This window comes from Poecilia reticulata, chromosome 21 (assembly GCF_904066995.2).
Source record: "Poecilia reticulata chromosome 21, P_reticulata-male-v2, whole genome shotgun sequence".
NCBI lineage: Eukaryota > Metazoa > Chordata > Actinopteri > Cyprinodontiformes > Poeciliidae > Poecilia > Poecilia reticulata.
Window position 1 is genome coordinate 23,291,750 of NC_088850.1, and position 25,874 is coordinate 23,317,623.

Below are 25,874 nucleotides of genomic sequence, written 5' to 3' on the forward strand. Positions count from 1 at the left end.
TAACTCCAAACCATCTCATATTAATGAAATCAAAGGTTGCATTGCCTCCTCCTGGAAAGTTTGTGAAGGAGGACTTGTACGCAAGAAAAAGATGGCGCAGAGTGCAATATCTAACGGAACAGTTTTGGAGTAGGTGGAAAGTGGAGTACCTTCTGAACATATCCACAAGACAAAAATGGCACCTGCCTCGTCGCAATCTTGAGGTCAATGACATCGTCATCATAAAGGAAGACATGCTTCCCAGAAGTCAGTGGCAACTGGGTCGAGTTGTTGAAGCACCACAAGAGGATGATGGCTTGGTGCGCAGAGTCAAGCTTCAAGTTGGTGATCGAAATCCAGCAAAGAAGCAGGGTACAACACACAAACCTCACATTATTGAAAGACCTGTTCAAAAACTTGTGGTTCTTTTAGAAAGTCACTAATTGATGCTCATTAGTCTCACATCAGACATTATGTCGCTGAAGGTTAATGTGTGGCGTTAACTGTATTTTTGTTTGTTCACTTCTTTAACGTCCATTTGTCATGCTTAAAATCATGCATGAATCGTTGATAAGCTCTCATCATACATGATTTGGTGGGAGTGTAAATGCCCGTTCCATGTTTTATGTCCTGTTTGTAGGTTGTTACCCATGGTACCCAGTAGGGGCGCTGTAGTTTGGTTCATGTTGAGTTAGTGCCTTTATTTAAACCGTAAAATAAGATGAAGTGTTGCTAGCTTCCTGTCAGTCAGCACTTTGGGCTGAAATATCCCAGGGACAAGAGGAAGAAGAGGATATTCTTCATCTTAATGACTGGACTGTAGCACACTCTTCAGAACAGGCTAAAGACAGCACAGCACGGACTTTACCGCCATAAACTTTGCAGCCCTTGGACAGCGGAGCGAGGTACATGTTTAGAGCTCTATAAGTTTAAGTTAGCGTTATTATTATGTATTCATGTTTGTCAAACAAAAGCACTTAAGCAAAATGTATTTTCTTTTCTTTTAGTTTTCACGGTGTATTCGAAGCACGGTGTATTCAGTGCAACAACTTGGTTCGAAAGAAGTAAATATAATTCTATTGCACCCGTCGAAGCTCTCCGTGTTTTCTTGGGTCTGAGGGACTGCTACATCCAGATTGACTGTTTCTGGCTTCTATTGGTGCAGAAATATGATGTCAATGACATAAAAGTTGGACAAAATTCAACGTGGCTGTTATGACTTTGGACACTTGATATATGTGGTCCTAATGTTATTTACGTCCATATATAAGTAACATTACATACGTTACTTACACATATGTGGATTTTGTTCCACATATGTGTGGAACAAAATCTGATATGTATCTGATTATACATTTTTGGGGGATTGGTGGTGAAAAGATTAGATCTGACTTTGAAAACAAGTACTGTTGAAGAAGGTTGCAATCACAAACTTGACCACTAGGTGTCAGAAGCCAGTGCTGTGCCATAAATTTGAGTCAGCTGTGTTGGAGCAGGGATGCATCCAGATCCTGTGTTCATCCTGGTGTGGACGAACACAAACCTCCTTATTTCACTTTGAAATAATTTATTTCACATACGAAGGCTCCTGGAAGGATACATGTTCAAACATGATATAAATTAAAACTGGAAAAGACTGAGTGCACATAAACCGGGTCTGTGGAGCTCAGTCTGAAATTTAGGACAAAGCATCCAGTAGTGAGCAAAGCTCTTGGCATGACTTGAACCTGTTAGAGTTCTTTGGAAGGTTCTGCCAGCACCGCAGGCTGACAGGAACTCTTCTCCAATACTGTCACATTCTGCCAGAGTCGCTGTTAGCCAGTCATTAGTCATAGTAATAAAATGTAAGTTACTTTTTAACTCCTTAATTTTTTACATATTTGTATTTAGTTGCCATTTTGTAGAACTCAGCTTTTATTTCGACATTAAAATTGACTTTTGAAATTTTGTTAAAATTGGAAAAGCAATAAAACAGTAAAATATCCTACGGATTGAGATTCAACTCCTCATTGCTACCATGACCTTTAACCTTCTGGGTTAATGTTACATCAATTTCCAAACTGTTCTCCATAAAAACATTAGAAAAGTTCCCTTCTAAAACCAATTACATCTTATTGGTTTTTAGCAGACAATAGAAAAACAGTTTGAGTTTTACTTTGCAAACTTCATTTATTGCTTCAGTTCCTTACTTTTCAGATTACTTTTGTTTTGTTGAAGGTTTCTCCTTGAGGTTTGGATGCTGTGCAGCTGGAAGAATTTTTGCTCTTTTTTTATTTGCTGTTTTGACGCAATAACCATGGCAACAACAAGGTATTGTGTTTACAACTGGGAGCAACTGATTCGCTTCTCAAAGCACAAATAGTACCAAACTATGTCCCCAGAAATTGAAGTTTTAACTTTTCCTCTAAACATTTAAATTACAGGTTTCAATGGCAGAAACTGAACTGGAAATTAAAGATTTGCTGCATCCTTGAGTTCCAAATGAAATTCTCTCTGGTCAATGTGAGCACACACCTGCTTAAATAACAGCAACCAAATTGGATAGCAATTTGGTTGATTGATATCCAAAGTCAAACAACCAAATCATGAAATCATGCAATAGTCACATTTATCAGATTGCATTCAGCACCTCAGAGTCAGTTTTACTCATAATGTCTGTGTATTGCAGTTAATCTGAAGGGTGCTCATGTAAAATGGATCCTCAGAACTCCAGTGGTGAAATGTCAGGTTATTATGTTGGTGTAGAGAGCAGAGGAGGCAGACAGCAGCGATTAGCCACGTGTTGCTGCTCAGTCTGGCTACTAATCATGAGATCAGGAGGAGGGCAGGGGGGAGGACAGTCTTCTCCACAAGAAAAGCCTGGAAGGTGCTGGAGCTTCACCGCAGGATGAGCAGAGGACAACAACTGTAATCAGGCAGCTGTAATGTGGAGGAGCTGTCCATGCAGCTGGGCAGAGAGCAGGCTGCACCGCTGAGTTCAGGAGAAAACAGATCTGTTCCTCACCTCCGGTGTGTCATCTACATTTGCTGCTTCTCACCAGATTTTAAAATAGTTCAAGTAAAAAAAAAGAAACAGATTTCAGACAGTCAGTCAAGTAACAAAGGGGAACCTCAGTGTGAAAAACTGAGCATGTCTTTGCCATCTTCATGAAATACAGGAGATAAGGAGGCATCTAAAGCACCTGATGCAGTAATCACCCTCAGTTTGATCACCCATGTAAAAGCTGAGGATCAGACAGTCTGCATGTCTGGACCACACAGGTGTGTATTACCAGGTAAGACTTCAGTAATCACCAGAGAAGCAATTGTTAATAAAATAATTTTAAAACAAGCTTAACATCCTTATCCAGTGAGAAAAATTATTCAAACAATGAAATACAAAGAGAGCCTCTAATCTTCCCAGGAATAAATGTTGCAGTAAATCCAGCCCAGACGCTGATCTGTGGGCTTGGAGAAGCAATCAGCTAATATTGGTAATCTATAACACAAAATATGAACACTGCCATTGTGTGTCTAGCTGTAAGCAGGAGAAATGGCACAGAACCTGGCAGTTACTAAACAGTCAGGTGGAGGATAGATACATCAAGTCTTTGCTGTTGTGATTCTGTGGATTTGATGCGATTTACTTAAAGGTTTCCGTCCCTTTTGATCTGCTTTTGTTTTCGCTCGCTGTTCTTAAAAGGTTAATGTCTGGAACATGTTGCAGGAAGTAAAGAACTGGTAGGAAATGCTTCCATGATATTCCGTAAAAGCCCTCCTGTGATCCTCCATAGTTACATTCAGTCCTGCAGCTGTCATCCAGGGGCCCTGGCAGGAACCCGGGCCCCTCCTCTGCTGCGTCCTCCTACAGACCTCATTGTACAGTAAGTGGCAGTTGGTGCAGCACTCTCAGCACAGCGGTGTCCAGTAATGTCAATGCCAGCACTGCACACGAATAATAGGAACCCTGTGCAGCAGCCCAGCTGCTCTAGTCGGACCCCGAAGAAGTCAAAGTCAGACCGCCCGCCACCTCCAGCATATCCCAGGTCTTCCAGCTCTGATAACACTCTCACATCCAGCTACACAGGAACTGGGGTAATCACAACCAAACCCAGCCTGTGGTGAGAACGCAGACCTGCCCATCTGCTTCCTGACCTTGGAGGTCGCTATGACAACGAAGGAGAGGCTGGTGCGGATGACCTCTGCTGGAGCCTGTCTGACCTCTGCTGATAGGACAGTAAAGAGTTTAGAAGAGACAAGAGTTACCCTTCACAAAACAAAAGTAGATTGCAGCAAGTTGGAAAATATCATGTAATACATCATCAGACATGAGATTTCATATAGAATTTTTGTGCAGTTTTTTTTCACAGTGCATTGTGTTCTGCGTTCTGATTGGCTAAACAGTTTCCGCACTTCTTCTCTACCTCTGTGCCAATAACGTTATTGTATTTAAATATATTTAAAATACAACTGAGCTTTTATTTACAGAACAACTAAAGAAAATAATTCTGGAGTGCTTTCATGTTAGCATTCTTCATAAGTTCCTCCATTCACCTACTTTTTGGGTATGATCTTGTTGCAATAAGCAATAAATCAATTAATCAATCAATTAATCACGTGGTAAATTAAGACAAGCTAAACTGACATTCTGATGATTAATAGTTTTTGAAGTGCATCACAATCCATTTATTGATGGATAAGTGGATTATTTATCCAAAAATAATAAATTTATTTGGATAATTTATTTTATCCTCAATATTTTTTATCCTCAATATTTTTGAGGATAAAAATATCCTTAATATTTTTAATATTGAGGATGTTAAAAATATCTTCTAGTTCCAGTGTTAAGTGTTCTTTTACAGAATTACAATTTATTGATCTGTGACAGGGCATTATTGATCCATTACCAATATATTACTTAAATATTGCCTCAAAGCAACAATGTTATCGTTTATAACAATAATTTCTGGGACAATTAATTTATATATTAATTATCCAGAAAAATGTACTATTGTGACAGCACATATAGAATGATCTACTGCTTTTCATCATGATATATGAGATGTGATCATATCTCAGTATTTCAAATAAAAACAGTCCAGTTGTCTTTATCCCTTCACTGCTCCAGACTGGTTTTAGTCATTAGCTGTAAAGTACCAGCAGCTGGTCGTGGGTTGGACCGTAGCCTGGTTCCTCATGGCTCTTTTCTTTCAGGCAGCTTTTTGAAAATAGTTTGTATTATTATATGTCAACCTCCTGGAGCTCTTTAAACACACTCAGATGCTCCGAGGTCCTGGAGGATCGTTCTGTAACGGTGGAGCTCTTCCTACCTTTGGAGGGATGGAAACTTCCATGGGAAGCAGAGGGGAAAGTGGCTGGATGTGTATGTTAGTGAGGGGAGTGAGGTTGGGGGGAGGAGGGAGGTTGGGGGGTGTGGGGTGGGTCACTGACAGGAAGCAGACCCCGTCTCCATCCCCACATTCCTCTAACAGATGTTTGACAGGGAAACTATTTTCACAGCTGAGGGCTGGGGGGTGGGGGTGAGTGTCATAAGTTTTACGATGTATTACATACGAAATGGAGAAATGAAAAAGCTCACCTGATGATTTCTACATAAATATTTCTAATGTGTTGAAGTTTCCCCGATGCTCAGTGACGTTCCTCCTCCTCATCTACAACACTTCTCTAGTTTTATCTGTGGAGGATAACACATCTATCAGTTACTCTCTGACTTGGAATGGAACGTGAGCTAAAGTTCGTAATGATTAATGAAGCAGAAACAGCCTCTAATGGCTCCAGTATGACCTTCCTCTGATTACAGTGAATATGATGATAGTGTAAGAGAAAAAACAAGCAGTGAAGGAAACCAGCAGCGAGAAAACAGTTAATATGAACTGAAGATCTGTTTGAATGACAGGAAGCAGAAATTTGGGTATGAAACTTAGGAATCTATAGAATCTATAGATTCCTAAGTTTCATACCTCAATTTTAAACCTATTTTAAACCTCTTAAAATAGCAGGATTCACAAATTGCTCATTATTGTAGCACTTTACAATAGGGCTCCACTTATAGATGACTAATAAATAATACAGACTTTAATGGTTTACATCTACAATGAGAATCAGAGGACAGATGATGTGCAGTTGTCTGAGCGTCCATCGTTGAGGTAACCAGTCATATTTTTATTTTAATTGCAAACGAGTTTACCTCAGTCAGAAAGAAACAAACAAAAAAAACTTTAAAATATGATCTATTTCTGCATATTTGACACATGTTTCAGGAACTCTAAACTAACTAACTCTACCCAGTTGCCTCAGACTGAACCCTTTACTCCGTCTTTTGTGTTTTTACAACTGGAAGGTCTGAATTGAAGGAATAGAGAAGGAAACCACAGCATGGAGAGGATCAAAATTCCTGCAGGTGTCACGGCTGTGGTCAGGTTCAGACCAGATGAAGGTTTGTGGCTTCAGCAGCTCCAGCTGGAGATTAAAACCCAAACTGAATCTTTTAGAGAAACTGTTGTACAGTAACAGACACAGTCAGCTACTCACAATGAAAAGCCTTTAAACAGGTTACATGCTTTTATTTGGTTAAAAAGGAAGAGTCTGGCTGACATTTTTGGTTAATAAGTATTAAAAGCTAAATTACCCACAGATTTTAAGCGTTCCAGCCACCAGACCTACAGGAGCAGCTCCACCAAAGCTGGAGTTGCTCCTCTATGGGAAGTCTGTTCCAGGGAGGGAACGCCACCGCCAGGGTGAAAAGAAAGCGCTCAGCCACTGTGAAATATCTGCAAAGTATTAGTATTGCTCAGTCACAATGGCACACAATGCTGGGAAGTTCTGCACTGCGGTGCAAGATGACACATCCGGTGTGGGTCAAAAGAACACATCATCCCATTGTACACTGCCATCACTGTGTAGCATGGAGTGGAGGGATTGAGGGATGGAGCGGGGAGGGGGCAGAGCAGCAATGTTGCTCTTTGTATTTATTTCCAACTGTCTCAATTTTTACTCCATTCATAGAGGGTTTGTGTTCCAGACTTAGTCTTTGGAGCAGGGAGAAAACCCCCATCTAAGCCTGTGGTAAACTGGCTCTTACTTTAGTTAGACCCTGCCATGGATTCCACTTTAAATTTTCTGTCTGAGTCAAAGTTAGCCTGAATTGCATCTCTCTTCCGGCTCTGGAAAAGCACTGCGCTACAGATTCTCCAAATCTGAAGCTGAAGATGAAATTTTGGACTGTGATCGTGTCAGAAACCCTCCAAATTCAAGGCAGATCATACTGTAGTGAAAATCTTAAATGGCCATTTTGTACTCCCATTTTTTCTTAAGCTTTTCACATCAGTAAGATCCAGTTGGAATATGTCGAGTGTTTCTGACATCTAATTTCCTTTATACCCCAAGTGGAAGGGGAGCAGTGTCATGTAAAAAGAAACTTTTTTGAGTTACATATGATGTAATAATGTTCTTCCGTCATCAGGAATGTGCCTGGAGTGTTGCTTCAAGTCTTCAATGAATGTTTGAGGAATTCTTTAATCTCCCATGGCAACCAGTCAGGATAACTAAGCACTTGCTCACCACAGCACTGCCTATTTCCACAAAGCTCCTCCTTGGAGCTGCGTCTCCACCGTAGCTGCACACAGCTCCTTCCCCAATTCAGACTAGCAGCAGCATAAATGAACAAACACCTGGATGAACTGTGAGTCTGCTGAGCTTCTCATATGATCTACTTCTCAATCCAACGTACCTAAGAACAGTTTGTAAACGCTCTTTAAGAGCGGGATCTTCTTAAAGAGACAGAGACCAATTTCCAGGCGTCAATTGCGAAGTCCAATTTCTTAACCCACGGTTGATATGTACAGCATTTTTACAACTGAAGGTGATTGTGCTATACTACTATGATGCTGCAGCAAACAAACAAAAAAAAAGACTGCACTCTAACTTTTCAAAGAACAAAACTTCCTTATTAACTTTCTTTACATAAACATATCAGGCTCCTCCATCAGAAGACAGAACATACCTGAAGTTTACTTCAACAGCTGCCAAAAGAGCTTTAATAAAAGTGGGAAAGGCATGCAAGCGCTTTCTATGAGGCTGTCTGCATTGTATGTAGCAGGCTTCCACATGCTAAAGTTTGCATGTATGAACATGTATGCTGCTTTGATGTCTATTTTTTTTCTTTTTCATTGAGTGCATGTGGTGTAACTGGAACACTAACAGGAAGAAAACTGCAAAGTTCTCCTTCCAGCAGCAGCACAGCCCAGTCTGTTGCTGAAATCCAACCCGACAAATTGGAGCAAACAGAGATGCGAGCTCAGACCCGGCAGCAGAGCGCTACATGTGTTTAACGTCATATCCTGGGAAGAAGAAGAACACAGAGTTTCTCACTGTAGATAAGAAATTATATTATTAATTGCAGAGTATTGCACTTTAATAAAAACAACACTGATTTGTTGGCTAATTAATTTTGCATCTCTAATTGTTCTAAACTGAATCATTTATCTCCCAAAAAACCCTGTTAGAGTATAGAATCATTGGTCACAGCAGCAGCTTCCACAGGCTCTGGAAACATGTTCGCATCCCATGAACTTTTGCACATTTTGTCATACCACCAATATCCACGATACTGATACAATTTTACCAGAAGCACTGGAAATGTAAAACCACTTATGAAATGCTTTGAGGATGACAAAATCAACTCTTAATATTGCAGATTTTCCTGTCAGTCTGTATTTATGATGAATCCTGTCTGGAGTAAAGTTCATGGAGAATTTTCAGGAGAAAATGTTAGTCTGCTTAGGGAAATCAATGCTCTCAATAAATGTCAATGGAGTCTTTCCATCAGACCCCTTCCTGTCTGAAGAAAATAGAAAATATCATGTGTGCACGCTTGTATTCATGTAGTGATTTGTTAGGTTAATGTGCATAGCCTTCACTTCAGTTCTGATGCTGTCTCATCATGTCTGGATGAAATGTAGTTTGAGGTTAGCAACCTTATCACTCTGGTCACTGATGAAGAAATGTTTTTATTAATTTATAATTTTAAGAAATTACATATGTTGCCTCAGTGTAGATCTTGCTAGATTATATGTAAGAACTAGTCATCAGGAGAGGAGTGTGTTCCCATGGAGACAGCTAACTATGTAATTAAAATGTGCCATGTGTAAAATCTTCTGGTCAGTTCTGCCGTTAGCCTACCAAGTCTAAGAGCTGTTAATCTTTTTTTAAATGTTGCTTGCAAACTCATTTCTTAACGCTGTCAGACATCTAAATGTTATCAGCTGGTGTTGATCAAATTAAAATTAAAAGATCAAATGTTGAGAATGCTGGTTGGATTGTAAAGATCAGTTAGAAACAATATACAACACAACAGCAACAGCCTTTATAAATCAGACCAGTGTTATTTGTAATGGTTCTTCCTCAGCTGGTGGCCACATAGGCTGCTGCAAGAACTGAACAATAATGGAAAAACAGGAGAAAAAAATATTAATATGAAATGTTGAATAAACATTTTATTTCCCCGTTGACTGTAAAACATAAGACGTTTTCAGTCAAGTTCTTATTGTCTAAAGAATAGAGTAGAAGTTCTGGGTCCTGGCCATGAACGACTGACTGCACACAAGAAATAATGAAACTATTAAAAAAAACTCTGGTTCCCAGAATACAGACTGCCGACCTGTCCAGGGTGACCCTGCCTCTCGCCTGGAAGATTAGCTGGAGATGGGCACCAGCACCTCCCGACCCCACTAAGGGACAAGGGTGTAAAGAAAATGGATGGATGGATGGATGGATGGATCCCAGAATGCACTGTATTAACTGGTTTTCAAACACAATTTTCAGAAAAAAATAGTTTCAAATCGTGATCACGTAACATCACAAAACAGTGATGTATGCCTGTCTTTTCTTCAAGTAAAAGAAACCCTGGATCCAAAACCGATCAGCTTCCTGTTTGTTTAACTGAATGAAAATAAAGTCTAGGTCTGGCTTTTCTGACCTCCAGCAGAAAAGGAATCATAAAAGAATCATAGATTCTCCAATAAGAGACAATGTCTCTGTCTAATAATTTACTCTCACCGTTTTTAGAGAACACAATAAAGTTGAAGCAGGAGCTGTGGAGATGCAGATGTGATGTTTGTCATCATGAGTATTTGAGCCGTCTGCCGAGACGAGATGAGACTAGAGCGGACAGAAAGGGCGGAGAGAGGAAGTGACTGTGTTAAAGGATGAGAGCACATGTTTCACCAGAACCTTGGAGTTTTCTCTTTCTAATGAGCTAGGTTCATGGGTCATCAAGTACCTCCAGAACCAGGAAAGAGTCGCTGCTTTGAACTGAGAAATCAAAGACTGTTTTCTTCTAACGTCACACATTGTGAACATCCACTTTGACTGTGGCAAAGTGCTGAGCTGACATTTAGACGGATAATGCTGAATAATGCCGGGTTTCTCCTGCCCAGTTCCAGATACATCTCCATATTTCATGGCCAACTCTTGGACTTAAAACGGTAAAACTGCTTCAGGTGTAATTGTGAGTAGTTCTTCATTTGCACTTACTTGTCATTGTTCACAATATTTACTTGTGAACAATGACAAAGCGAAGCATGCAGCTCTCATTAATGCACCAGTGTGTGTCGCATTTCATGTCAACTCAGCTGAATCCATGTAAGGATTCAGCTGAGTGGTCACCTACTCTACTACTTTCTTTTCCTTTTTTTTTTTTTTTTTACTTCAGCCAAATGCCTCTGTGTCCTGGTTTCTTGTTCTCAAGCAACAACTGGTTTACTGAACTGTCAATACCAGTTAACTGAATTTGTTTAAAGATCTAAATGGAGTGAACTGTGGAATGTGCTCTCCTCCTTTGGTACTACACTAGTGTGGGGGTGGAGGGAACAGGTGGGGGCCAGTTGGAGAGAATGTCCCACCCCCTCCTCCCTAACTTATGCAGCACCACACCTCAAGAGGGTCTTGGATTGTGGGATGATGGCTCCTGTAGGGGTGGGTGCAGCTCTATGCAGGGTGTCTGGGTGACAGACGTCTTTAGGCCTCGATATAGTTGGCCATATTTCACTCTGCGGAGGTTCATGTGGACACCTGTAGACACATCCATGGTGCCCAACTAGCTCATCACACTTGCTAGTATCCATTTGGCTGTCGGTACACTACACTATACTGTTCAAAATCTCAACATTTTGAACAGCAGCATGTTGAAGCCTTTACCCTGCGCCTGCCTGACCTGACAGGCTGGTGACCTGCCTCTGGGTTTCTGCCTGCCTGGGCTGTTGTAGCCACCAGTCCTTCGCTGCTCCTCTGTACCAACAACTACCCACCTCCAGGTGGAAAACCTACTCACATACACCCACTCCAAAACTTTTAAAATCAGAGACATAAAGAGGAAAGATTCCTAAAACTCTAGAAACCATGCAACAGAGCATCCAGCAAGGCGAGACTCTGTTACACACAGACACATTTAAAAAAAGGAAAAGATGAGTCCAAATAAACTACAGCAGAGTATTAGTTTGAACTGAAGAGCTGAGGGAAGATGACATGAAGACACAAAAACGGTCAACTCAATAAAAGTCAAAAGACCATCCCAAATCTAAATCAGTACATAAAGAACCAAATAAGATCTGGACCATCAACCACGACAAAACCCAAAACTAATCTCAAAATAAAATCAAATTATTGAGGATCATGAAAGTCGGACTCTCTCAGGTATTAGATGAAGGTCTTGAATGGGTCCAGGAAATGAAAAAATATCTTTCTTCAATAATGGTTTTTAATGAAAGACAGTTAGGTCTTTATTATATCACAGAGAATAGTCCATCTTAGAAGGAATTACACCTACAGTTGGTTTGTGGGAAGATGGTTGAGTTGTTCATCCTGGAAGAAAAAACCAAAGACAGACACTAATCTGTCATAATGCCCAAAAAGAAAAAACTAGCATGTCATGACAAATTAACATGAATGAATGAATGAATGAATGAATGAATGAATGAATGAATGAATGAATGAATGAAAACACTATTAGGTATTGACTTGAAGCCATCAGACTGCATCCCTTGCTTTGATCTAGTTCACCTATGAACAGAGGAGAGCAAAATGAGGGAAGGAAAGGTTTCTAGGTTCTTGGCTCAGTAAGTTTCTTTCAAGTCCAACATGAAAGCTGGTGTGGTTTTGTGGCTGAATGCTTTGAGAGGAGAAAGAGAAGCTTTGCACAAAAGCAAAATTGAACAGCTGTTTTAGAAATGCAGCAGTGTGAATGCAACTTGCTTTTCTTTTTAAACGGCTGGTCCAACAGATAAAAGCTTCCTTTCAGCCTGGAAGTGAGGGGTGGTCCATTCAGGTGGCTCCCAAAATCTAGACAAAGCGGTAAATAACTCAAACGTGCAAGAAGCTTGGCTAGAGTAAAAACGAGCTTAGAGGAGTCTCGAACACACTTCCTGAAGAATATTTTCTCACATGTGGTTTCAAGTGTTTGAAGCAAAATAAGACAGGGGGCTCTGCCAGAGGAGGCGGTGCTCTGCCGTCACGCTGCAGCGCTGCTCCACTCCACGTCTCTCCAGTTCAAAGCGGGTCGCTTCCAGACGAGTCAGGCCACACAGAGGAGCTCATTTAGGACAGTCTGATGATGCGTCTTCGTTTCAGTCCCACAGTTTTTTGTCACAACCGTCACAAAAGCACAGACACAGAACAACGACAACATCCTGGCTGAAATTTCAGTCTGAGCCACATCTGTTTCCTGTCTGTAAGAACACAGAGAGGGTTACGTTTGTTCCTGCTGGAATCAGACCAGAGCGCGTAAAGACTGGGGGAAGTTTGAAAGCATGGCTTTGAATTCATTTAGCTGGTTATCAGCAGGAAGACATTTAATCAGCATCCATCTGACTTAAAACATCATTTATGCTTTCATGTTCCTCTTCTGGACTGTTTCAAATCATGTTTCTTCTGCAGATCAGAGTCACAAAACATTTACTTGGATTATACTACACATAATTCAACCATATCTGAGGCTTTGGCATACATTTCTATTTATCGTGAATTGTGAGCACTGTGAGTGTTGGTCAACATTTAGTAGAACTGCTACACCTGAATTTCCCTTCTGCTGGACAAGAATGGCTACTTCTATTCTATTCTATTCTATTCTATTCTATTCTATTCTATTCTATTCTATTCTATTCTATTCTATTCTATTCACACCCTTTGCTAAATAAATTAAAGCAATAGCAATAATCTTAATCTCTTGTTTCTTTAGGATTGCAATGTGTAAAGTTAAACAGAAAAACATTAACAGCAATAACTAATAAACTAAATTAATATTTACTTTGCAAATTAAATATATAGTTTTGGAAATGAAATGTTTAGTTCTGTGCACCATTCTTTTTCCACATCTTTTACACACTGCTGTGTATGTTGATGTTTTACATGATTTCCAATTAAAATCCAATTAAAATACACTGAAATGTACGGTTCTGATGTGATGAAATTCAAATTTAAAAATACTGTATTAGGGACTTAATTAGGGAAATTAAATGTTGTTGTAACTCATTCGTTTATATTCTTCAAAGAGTTATTAAAGATGGTGATGGCTGTTGGCAGGAAAGATCTTCTGCAGCAGTCTGTGCTGCAGAGGATCTTTGAGTCTGAAGAAGCCTCTGACTGAAGATGCTCTGCCTTCCCAAAACAGTCATGTGAAGAGCATGGTCATAATTTGTTTGATCCTATGAAGAATTCTTCTGTTCATCATCATCTCTATGGATTCTATAGTCGTCCCTAAAACAGAACCAGACAGAACCAGACAGAACCAGCCTTCTGTATCTGGCTGCTCAGTCTTTGTGGTACTGTGTTTTCTTTTTGATTTCCTGCATGTTAAAACCTCAGAAACGTGGAAAAAATACATAATTCACTTCCTGCGGCTTGTCATGTAGCTTCTGTGACCATGGAAACAAAGGCTTTTGAAAACTAATTTTCACCAGCACGGCTAAAGGCAGTAAGAATGAGCTGCATCTGTTTCCCTCAGTCAGTTTCATGAGAACGCAGTGAGAATCCATGAGGTGATGTAATCCAGGCAGATCTGTCTGACAGCCATCTTAAACTTCTACTACTCACGGGACCGTTTCCACATCAGTGAGCTCACAGCTCCTTCAACTCACTCTGTTGCCACGACAACCACGTACCACCTCTGGCTTTCAATGTGTCTGAAGGGCAGTAACCCCTAAAACACCCCCTACACCCTTCAAACAAAACAGACTGTCGTTTTTTATTCTTTAGAAAGTGGGTGTAGAAAAACCCCTCTGGAGTTTTTTTGTAAATCCGTCATACACTGTGAACAGATCTAAATATTTTGACCCATCCTGCCAGTGTTTACCTGAAGAGGGCAGTGTTGAGTCTTTTCTCACAGCTCCAGAGAGAAATCTACACAAACCTGCTGTGTCACAACCAGCAGTATGAATCCTGGACCACCCATCCACCATTAAAGGTCCTGGCTAGGTTCTAAACCTCGCTGACCCTCACCCCAGAGGAAAAACATCTCTGTGTGTGTGTGTGCATGCATGTGTATTTGTGTGTGTGTTCTGCTATGCACGCATCAATGAATGTGTGGAGCAGCCAGAATGCGAAGGAAGGTGAAAGAGGAGGAGGCCAGGGAGCAGCTCTCTCTCATCACTGAGTAATGTTTGGCGCTGGCTTTTTTCTTTTTTTTTTCCCCTTTCAGAAAAGAGTGGAGCAGCATTGTTCCTTCAGCTGCTCCGTATGTGTCTGTTCTCTTTCTGCCCTCTTCTCTTTCTCTGGCCATCCCTCTCTTTTGTCACCCTAAACCCTCCCCGCCTTTTTAAAGTCGCCCCTCAACCCCACCCAGTTAAACCCCTCTGAAGTCCCCACACTTCATCTAGAAAGGCATCACACGGTGGTGTGTGTGTGTGTGTGTGTGTGTGTGTGCGTGCGTGTGTGTGTGTGTGTGTGTGTGTGTGTGCGTGCGTGTGTGTGTGTGTGTTGTGACCTGGGGGAGGGACACAGTGAGGTTGTATTCTGTGATTGTTACAGTCTGGGACCTTGCTACGCTGTCACCATCCCGAATTGATTCAACCATCAATGGTCATGGCCCTTTAAGGTTCCCGGTGCGCTGGCTCCCTGGCTGCCCGGGTCCTGTTGAATGTGCAGGGAGCCCCCTTCTTTTCTCCCTTCTTTTCTCTCGTTCCCACCACTGCCTACCAAAGCCTATTGTGTCCAGAGAAAGTGGAGGGGTCACCCGTTTACCCCCCACAGGTCAACCACGAGCTGGGACGGAGGTGAGAATAGCTGGCAGTGCCGGAGCAACGTCAAGGAAGGGGCGGGGCTCCTGTCGGGGTCCTTCAGGCTACAGGAGGGGCGGGTTTACACGGACCCCTGACGTCAAAGCAGTCAATCAGTGTGAGCCACTGAAAACATTTGGAATCCAAGGTATTTGCCTATACTGGCTTCTTCACTGAGCCAATGTCTGTTGGCTTCTGCAAAAGGAAGCAAAACTTTAACCTTGATGCGTTTCAGATTGTTTTGTGTGTGTTTGATTTGGGTCCACATGATTCTGTGCTTCTCTTCTTGTGTTGTTTCTGGAAGAAACACAGACTTGTGTTCATTAGCAGCGAGCTGGGAGGAGAAAATCTCACTGAGCGTAGTGAGGTTATAAACTTCCAAAGTTCAAATGTTTAGAACTCTGATTTTGGTGCTTTAATGATAGAGACAATTTGGCATCTTGTCTCAAATCTCTGCAAAAGTCTAGCAGGACAAGTTAAGAGTACATCGGTCATTAAATGGAATCACCTATTTGAGCTGAAGAACCTTAAAGACTCAGTCCTGAGGATTTGGTTGCATCTGAAATCTTTGTTCAGGTTCGGCTGCTTAGAGTTATTTATTTACTGCTAATATTTCGCTCAGCAGTTGTTCCCCTGTCTCTTCTTGTGTCTTTTCATGACTATATTTTGCCTTTTCGAGTCTAATGATTCTGTCCATTAGACTCGTCTGGACCTGGTTTCCACTAATCACCTCTACAGCATTTTGAAGCCAGTCTGTTTCTTCCACTCCATACTACACTACCCATGATGTCTTCAACTTTGTTTCATTTTACCTCCAGCTTCAGCAACCTTCTTAATTTTATTTCATTGCCTCGTTCACCGTGATGTAATCACTCTCCATTTGGGTCCACAACAAACGTGGGAAAAAGAAAGCCGTCCCTGAAACCATGCCAGATAAAGTCCTAATGGTCCCAAACAGACAATAAAGCACTTTGATTTATTCAGAAATTCAACATTAACAGATTTTATTCAAAGCTTCTTATTTATTTATTTTTTTAGAGTTTCACATGATTACAGATCAGTCTTTTTCACTTTTTTGATGTGAATAAAATGTTAAATAATTGTGAAATGATTAAAAGATAAATGTAATAATTATCAAAAAAAAAGATAATTGTCAAATGTTCATGTAACAGTTTGGGATATATATATATATATATGAGAGATGTGCCGATCAGGTTATTTCCTGCCGATAACGATCACCCATGAGGGCTGATCGCCGATACCAATCACCGATACCGATCACATAATTATTATTATTATTATATTTTTATCATAAACACTACCGGTTACATTATGTGGAAAAAGGAGCCATGAATTCACCTTAATTTAGACAAAAACTTGTTTTTAATAACTTTTTCCAAGAAGAAAACTAAACAAAACAGGCATTGTGCAAATTGTACTGCTATCAGTAATACTATCTTTAACAGACTGATAACATATGAAGGCTCTGAAGAGGCTAAATAATGCAAAGAGCCAAAACAAAACCTCTCAACATTGCCAAAAAATATTCAAGTATAAAACTTAACATTCAAAGGCAAATACAGGTTCCATTACAATAAACAATCCAGAGTTACTGAATGAAAACTTCCTGATAGCATGGCGGCTAGCTGATTACTGCTAGTTCTGATTGGCTGTTTCTGACTGAGCGGAGTAATTATGCAGAACAGGTAGGAGATCGATTATTTTTTTAGAGATTATCTGTCTCATGTTAGGACAGCGAAAGTTTTAATACGTATGTAAAATGTATTTTTTAGGTTAGATGCTGCAGCTTTAAGCAGAGGTTTGGTGTGAGAGTCACTACCAGGTGGAGCAGAAGCGGCACTCCGTCTGAGAAATATTACTACCTGTAGCGCGTAGCAGCGGTTCAACAGCGAGAGCAGAACCAGCGTCTTACATCGCAGCTCAAAGACTTAAATAATTTTGCGGGTTATTTGTTTAGCTTTCTGACCGTCATGCTAATCCGGGTGAGTGTTTGTAGCTGTGCGCTGCTTTACCTGCTATCTGATCCTCCATATGTCTTTTTTACTGCAGTGAGCCTCGATGTAGCCAAACTCCGTCAAGTATGGCATTGTTTTTATGTCGTATTAGCTTCGTTGTGTTGATGCATTTTGACGTGCTTCAATTTTCTGCCGCAACACTCAAACGTCCCCATTCCCTCAGTGCGTTATTGTTCCACATCGCTCAGGATTTGTTGCTGCACGTTTGCGCAGTGTGAAGGAAAGAGGAGACCAGCTGCACAGGCAGGCTGTGAAATGAGAAGCAGGTGATCGGTTTGTGTGATCGGCAACAAGAGACCGTGATCGGCCATCACCGATCATACACTTTTTCACGGAAATCGGCACGATTATGATCGGTGACTGATCGATCGGCACACCTCTAATATATATATATATATATATATATATATATATATATATATATATATATATATATATATATATATATATATATATATATATATATCTGGACTTGGATGAATGACTTGTGAACTTCTCTGATGGCTACTGGTTTATAATGAATGTGTTTGCATCTGTAACACTTCATGTAGTGAATAAAGGTTTAGTGAAAGTGAGAATAAATATGGTGCATCAATGCTTAAACTAGAGAATAATCTGAAAAATGAGCACATTTAACCAATGAGGACTACTTGAGTAGTTGCAGCTGATTTGTTTGTAACTACATCAACTAAGTTAACCATTTTTTCTAATCAGGAGTTTCTGATCATTGAGTTGGTGGAAACCTCCAGGCTGTGTGACTCAGATCCAGCTGATAATAACTCTGATGCTGTTGAACTGAACAGGCATCATCCAGCACAGGAACAAGTCATTATTTCATGTCTTCATATGCGCCCTGGTGTCAGCTGGAGCTGTTTTATTTGGTGACATGCTTCAGTTGTATACTCTGTGCTGAGCTAATGGTCAAAGTTCAGGTGGGCAATGTGCTGTAACACAGGACAGGAAGCATCTTATATTCTCTTTAAAAAAAAAAACTGAAAAAACTCCATCAATACTGTCACCTTGGAGCGAGCCTTTGCAATTTTTCTCTGTTTTCTCTCTCAATTTTTCCTCCTGATGTTTCCATGGTTACTTGAATACTATTTACCCTTTTCAGTGACTGCAGGTGGCTGTAAGAGTAAAGAATGCTATGAATGTGACTTCCTGAAAACAATCAGGGCTTTTTCTTTGACCTCCTCGGCCTCAGATGCTAATTTCTTCCAGCTGATTAATAGATAAGATTAATAAATGAAAAGCTGCATCTTTAGCTCTAATAGCCGAGTCACATCTGGAGGTTGAAATGTTTATGTGTCACCAGATCTGGAGGAGATGAGCGTTTTAACGACCTGTTGGAATATTTTCCTTGGTATAAAACGGTGGGGGAGGGGAGAGGTTGGGATATGAGACTGATGTAACACTAGTGTTTCTACGTAGAACTTGTCGCTGAGTAACCAGTTGCCTTGGTAACCCTCTCTTACTCCCTTACTCCACCAGTACTACTTCTCAGCCACACACACACACGCGCGCGCACGCACGCGCACACACACACACGCACACGCACACACACACACACACACACACACACACACACACACACACATACTGGTTTTGGTGTACTAGCAGGACACTTTTTTCAAACCAGTTTTTTGCAACACTAAACGGACACCCCTTTCCACTTATGCTAGAAAGACGTAGTAAGTTGTCAAAAATCTTGTTAGAGCTACACAACATAGATCTCACTTAAAAATTTAGATACACACTTCAGAACTCAAAATACAAGAATGTGACCCAATGCTGTATTAAAAGGACAAACGATAATGAGGTGCTTGGCTCCGCCCATGACACCAACAGTAATTGTCAGGGCCAATTTTATTTATCAGGACCATGGCATACACATACAAAAAACATAAAATTTATGTGCATTAAGAAGTCCAAAAATGGAAATATGGACTATAACTACTCCATATTTCTGTGGAGTGCATTTGTCATCCCATGAGATGTCTGAATCATCTACGGAATCAGGAGCATACTCCTCTTCTGATGATATCGCTTCACTTGAACTTTGTTCTGGACAGACCTGTTGATTAAAAACATATTTTGTATACATTGAAAGCGTTTCAGCAAGAATATTTCTACTAAAAGCTTACCAGTGATGTCCTCCTTTTATTTACAATAACACATTTTGTGCAGGGACTGGTTGCAAACTAGACAGAGAAAAGTAAGAATTGACAAAGGGAGGTAGCATAAGTATTTAAAAAGTCAGTGCTGCACTATGACTCAATTTCAACATACAGCACAACTAGACATGGAAGATCATATTCAAAAGATGAACCCAATTCCCATTCTCAAAAAAATGACCTTTACATCACACACCACTCCATTTCAGAGGTGAAAACAGTCCTTCACATAAAACATTTTTCTAAACTTGACATTTCATCATGGATGATATCATGATCTCACACACAGTTAACCACTGTTAACCAAAAAAGTGTAATCTTAAAATAAGAATTTTATCCTGACACTTGTGTAGGTATCAAAACCAATGAATTGTTATGATTAATTGTTTTGAATCGTAATAACCATGTGTTTGAACAGTACTTAGTATTCTCATGACTATTTTAGAAAATAAAAAGGTCATTGAGATAAAACTTATGTCAGGTGAGTTGCCAGAAAATAATTTGCATGCATCCAACTCAGCAGCCTGACAAGGCATCTCTATGGAGAGCTAAAATGAAGGTATACACACTGAATGATTGTTTCTAAAAATAAAACAATGTCCACCTAATGTATGAACCTATCCAGTTTATTACAGAGGATCCATGTGTCTGTGCTCATCTGAACTTAACTTTCATTCTTTTCTACATGTAATTTCAAAACTCAGTCCTCCAAATTTCTGCACCTTACATGATGAGTATTACACAAGACCAGTGTGTTTGAATAGTACTTAATATTATTTCAATGACTTTATATAAGAAACAAAGTTGGTTGTCGGAGACTAAAATTACCTCTGGAGGGTTGGTTGAACAGGATCCGCATACATCCACGTCACCAGCCTGACACAGTTCATCTTTGGAAATCTGAAATGTAATGAACACTCACTAAATGTGAGTTTGTTGCCAATGTAGAGAACAGTCCTCCCTATTCCTGCACCTTACATTTTGAGTATTACACAGGACCTGTGTGTATGTGTGCTCCTCAATGTAACTTTCATTCTTATATACTTGTAATTTCAAAACTCAGTCCTCCCTATTCCTGCACCTTATATTATGAGTACTACACAGGACCCGTGTGTATGTGCGTTTCTAAATGTAATTTTCATTCTTTTCAACCTGTAATTTCAAAATTCAGGTTTCCAAATTTCTGCAACTTACATGATGAGTATTACATAAGACCTGTGTGTATGTGCACTCCTAAATGTGACTTTCATTTTTCTGTACTTGTAATTTCAATACTCAGTCCTCACTATTCCTGCACCTTATATTTTGAGTATTACACAGGACCTGTGTGTATGTGCGTTTCTAAATGTCATTTTCATTCTTTTCAACCTGTAATTTCAAAATTCAGGTTTCCAAATTTCTGCAACTTACATGATGAGTATTACACAAGACCAGTGTGTATGTGCACTCCTAAATGTGACTTTCATTTTTCTGTACTTGTAATTTCAATACTCAGTCCTCACTATTCCTGAACCTTATATTTTGAGTATTACACAGGACCTGTGTGTATGTGCGTTTCTTAATGTAATTTTCATTCTTTTCTACCTGTAATTTCAAAATTCAAGTTTCCAAATTTCTGCAACTTACATGATGAGTATTACACAAGACCAGTGTGTATGTGCACTCCTAAATGTGACTTTTATTTTTCTGTACTTGTAATTTCAATACTCAGTCCTCCCTATTCCTGCACCTTACATTTTGAGTATTACACAGGACCTGTGTGTATGTGCGCTTCTAAATGTAGCTTTCATTCTTTTGTACTTGTAATTTCAAACCTCAGTTCTCTCCTTTTATGCAGCTTACATATCAAGTGTTACGCAAGACTTGTGTGTTTGAACTGTACTTAACATCATATCAAAAACTGTATTTTAGAAAATAAGTTGGTCGTTGGAGACCAAAATTACCTCTGGATGGTTGATTGAACAGGACCCGCCTGAATCCACGTCACCAGCCTGACACGGTTCATCTTTGGAAATCTGAAATATAAAGAACACTCACTGAATATGAGTTTGTTCCCAATTTAGAAAACAGTCCTCCCTATTCCTGCTCCTTACATTTTGAGTATTACACAGGACCTGTGTGTATGATTGCTTCTAAAACAGCTTTCATTCTTCTGTACTTGTAATTTCAAAACGTAGTCCTCCTTATTCCAGCACCTTACATTTTGAGTATTACACTGGACCTGTGTGTATGTGCGTTTCTAAATGTAACTTTCATTCTTTTGTACATGTAATTTCAAAACTCAGTCCTCCCTTTTTATGCAGCTTACATATCAAGTATTACACAAGACCTGTGTGTTTGAACCATACTTAACAGTCATCCCCAACCACAGGCCGCAGATCAGTACCAGTCCGTGAACCAATTGGTACCGGGCCGCACAAGAAAAATATTTTCGTGTTACATATTGTCTGAGTATGGAGGATCGTTTATTTTGAAAACCCTTTAACCGGATTCTCTCGGTTATGTCTTGCTCACTAACATTGAGCCCACAATGAGTAAGAAAGCGATATGTTTGGAAAGTTTCTTTGGAAAAGGGGAAAAGGACCAGAGACAGGAGAGTGGATTTATCCTGGACTTGTAGGTGACTCCCATGTTCCAAGCCCACTCTGCATAATATGTACCGGCTTACAAATGAGGCAATGGAGCTTCAAACTGCTTTGCCATTACACCCTCTGCATTGTGTGTCATCATTTCCAAAGTGGGATCATCTCATTGCAGAGAAACAAGCTCAGGACTCCCATTAATTTGTCATTGTCGTAAGTTAAAATTTTCATGAAAATAAATATTTGTTTTTGTGGCATTTTCAAATCTTATATTGAAGGGATGTGTGAACGTTAGCATAGCGACTAGAGTCAGAGAGCATTATGGCAGTGATCGAGACGAGAAACAAGGAGTATAGCTTGTAAGTCTTAAGTGTGGTTCACACGGCAAGATTTTAGGATTGTCAGACGATTTTCCAAATTCTGTGACCACAGAGCTGATAAAAGTACAACAGGTTTGTGTGTCCAGCCACATAACAGGAGCAAATCTTGCCATGTGAGCAGGCTTTAGTACAAAATGATGTCACAACTACAATCTACCTACAATGCATATAGCTAGTGTAAGCATCAAGCCTTGACTGAATGAATAGCCTTGTGTCACGTTAATTTAATGATGGATAGCTGAAAAGTTACCGGGTTTATCAACTGTGGTAGCAATTTTGCTCCAACTCCACTTGTCATCATTTCTGTGGATATTCTTTGTACGAAATGCTGAATAAACATTCATGCTGTTTCCACATATCTCCGATGTCCACCGGACTCATTTTGGGCATGTCAGCTCAGCTGTTTGGGATTCCCCTCCATGAGCTACGTCACAGCGCTTTCTGATTGGCTGCCTGTCAAATTGAACAGGTTGAGTTCTAGCTCCCAATCAAGGAAAACCCTACAAGCTGTGAGAATATGCCCGATTTTAGATCGGAGCAGTCCCAATGTTCCAACGACTGGATGCGATCAGTCTTAGCATGCCATAGATGGCAGGATGAACGGTTACGATTATTGCAAGCAACGTTCTAAGATTGTTGTAAGGGGAAATTTGGGGTAATAAAAGAAGAACCCGAGCCACAGAAAAATGGCCAAGTCTTCACCGGTCCGCGGTGATAAAAAGGATGGGGACCACTGGTACTTAATATCATTTCAAAGACTTTATCTTAGAAAACAAGTTGGTCGATGGAGACCAAAATTACCTCTGCAAGGGTTGGTTGAACAGAATCCGCATGCATCCACGTCACCAGCCTGACACAGTTCATCTTTGGAAATCTGAAATGTAAAGAACACTCACTAAATGTGAGTTTGTTCCCAATGTAGAAAACAGTCCTCCCTATTCCTGCACCTTACATTTTGAGTATTACACAGGACCTGTGTGTATGTGTGCTCCTCAATGTAACTTTCATTCTTCTGTACCTGTAATTTCAAAACTCAGTCCTCCCTATTCCTGCACCTTACATTTTGAGTATTACACAGGACCCGTGTGTATGTGTGCTTCTAAATGTAATTTTCATTCTTCTATACTTGTAATTTCAAAACTCAGTCCTCCCTTTTAATCCAGCTAACATATTTAGTATTACACAACACCTATGTGTTTGAACAGTACTTAATATGATTTCAATTACTTTATTTTAGAGAATAAGTTGGTCGATGGAGACCAAAATTACCTCTGCAAGTGTTGGTTGAACAGAATCCGCATGCATCCACGTCACCAGCCTGACACAGTTCATCTTTAGAAATCTGAAATGTAAAGAACACTCACTATATGTGAGTTTGTTCCCAATGTAGAAAACAGTCCTCCCTATTCCTGCACCTTACATTTTGAGTATTACACAGGACCTGTTTGTATGTGTGCTCCTCAATGTAACTTTCATTCTTCTATACTTGTAATTTCAAAACTCAGTCCTCCCTATTCCTGCACCTTACATTTTGAGTATTACACAGGACCTGTGTGTATGTGCGCTTCTAAATGTAATTTTCATTCTTCTATATTTGTCATTCCAAAACTCAGTCCTCCTTTTTATGCAGCTAACATATCTAGTATTACACAACACCTATGTGTTTGAACAGTACTTAATATGATTTCAATTACTTTATTTTAGAGAATAAGTTGGTCGATGGAGACCAAAATTACCTCTGCAAGGGTTGGTTGAACAGAATCCGCATGCATCCACGTCACCAGCCTGACACAGTTCATCTTTAGAAATCTGAAATGTAAAGAACACTCACTATATGTGAGTTTGTTCCCAATGTAGAAAACAGTCCTCCCTATTCCTGCACCTTACATTTTGAGTATTACACAGGACCTGTGTGTATGTGTGCTCCTCAATGTAACTTTCATTCTTCTATACTTGTAATTTCAAAACTCAGTCCTCCCTATTCCTGCACCTTACATTTTGAGTATTACACAGGACCTGTGTGTATGTGCGCTTCTAAATGTAATTTCATTCTTCTATATTTGTCATTCCAAAACTCAGTCCTCCTTTTTATGCAGCTAACATATCTAGTATTACACAACACATGTGTGTTTGAACAATATTTAATATCATTTCAATTACTTTATTTTAGAGAATAAGTTGGTCGTTGGAGACCAAAATTACCTCTGGAGGGTTGGTTGAACAGGATCCGCATGTCCACATCACCAGCCTGACGGTTCAACTTTGGAAATCTGAAATGAAGGGATGTACACTGAATTATTCCATAAATAAAGTCCACCAACTGTATGAGCAAAGCACCTTTAGCTGAACACACCTCTACCTGTAGGTACACATAATAAGTAGGATAAACTTTAAACAATGCAGATATATCAAATAGTAGCAAATGAAATGAAAATTTTTCAAAATCAGTCAATTGATCTAAATGTATGTCTTTCTGTGGTTACTTAAACCAACTGAATGCAACTCATTATTTTGTAATTGTAATTTCAAAACTCAGTCCTCATATATATATATATATATATATATATATATATATATATATATATATATATATATATATAAGCTTTTGTATTTTGAGCAGTTGCTTGTCTCCTTTGGAAAAAGAAAGGTATTCTGATTATAATGATCATCGAACATGATCTATGCTAATAATGTGTAGTATAAAAATAGTTTAAAAGTGAAAAAGCAAAACAAAGGAAAAAACAATCCTTTAATAAACACTGGAATCCTATGCATAATAAAGTCACAACTCACCTTTAAATGAATTGGGGTATTTTACATCAAATCCTTCTTTATCTTCACCTAAGGAGCAATAACAATTGTTACTCAGCAACACATTCTCTGATCTTTGCAGAAGATGTCAGCAAAGAGGTCTCAGAGAGCAAACATGATTCCAACATGATACTGTACACCAGGGGTGTCAAACTCCAGGCCTCCTGGGCCAGTGTACTGCAACTTTTACATTTCTGTCTGGTCTAAAACACCTTAAGTATATTACTGAAATAGCTTCTCAGTGCAGTCAAGTTGATGACCATCCCATCTGATCCAGCCATGTGACATCAGAAACACATCTAAATGTTGCTGGACACCAGCCCTCAAGACCTTGAGTTTGACACCCCTGCTGTACATAATATGATTTGGTGTTATTTTATGCGAAAATGATGTACTGAAGTACACAGTTCTACATAATTGACTTTCTATTGACAGGTTCTCAAAATCTTTTAAAAAATTAAAACATCATCTTAATACTAATGATTACTATCTAGGATAATTTGTGCCTGTGAAACAATATCACTCACTGATGTACAGAAAATGACCAAATACAGTTTTATCTAATTCTGGAGTGAGCCACCTTCCCTTTAAACTCTGGTACACTGGCTAACATGGTTGGTAATTACTAGCTAAACTGCTGCAAATC

At 39.7% G+C, this 25,874-nt stretch overlaps 2 long non-coding RNA genes across 2 annotated transcripts; one reads left to right on the plus strand and one right to left on the minus strand.

Moving 5' to 3' along the window:
- Positions 1-524: 524 nt before the first annotated feature.
- On the plus strand, positions 525-1,072 carry LOC145549855 (uncharacterized). Its single transcript, XR_014085707.1, has 2 exons — positions 525-884; positions 987-1,072. It is a non-coding gene; the product is annotated as an uncharacterized LOC145549855 (long non-coding RNA).
- Positions 1,073-19,098: 18,026 nt separating this feature from the next.
- Positions 19,099-20,461, minus strand: LOC145549750 (uncharacterized). The gene is made up of 2 exons (XR_014085594.1): positions 20,284-20,461; positions 19,099-19,482 (listed from the first exon to the last, which is right to left on the minus strand). It is a non-coding gene; the product is annotated as an uncharacterized LOC145549750 (long non-coding RNA).
- Positions 20,462-25,874: the final 5,413 nt, after the last annotated feature.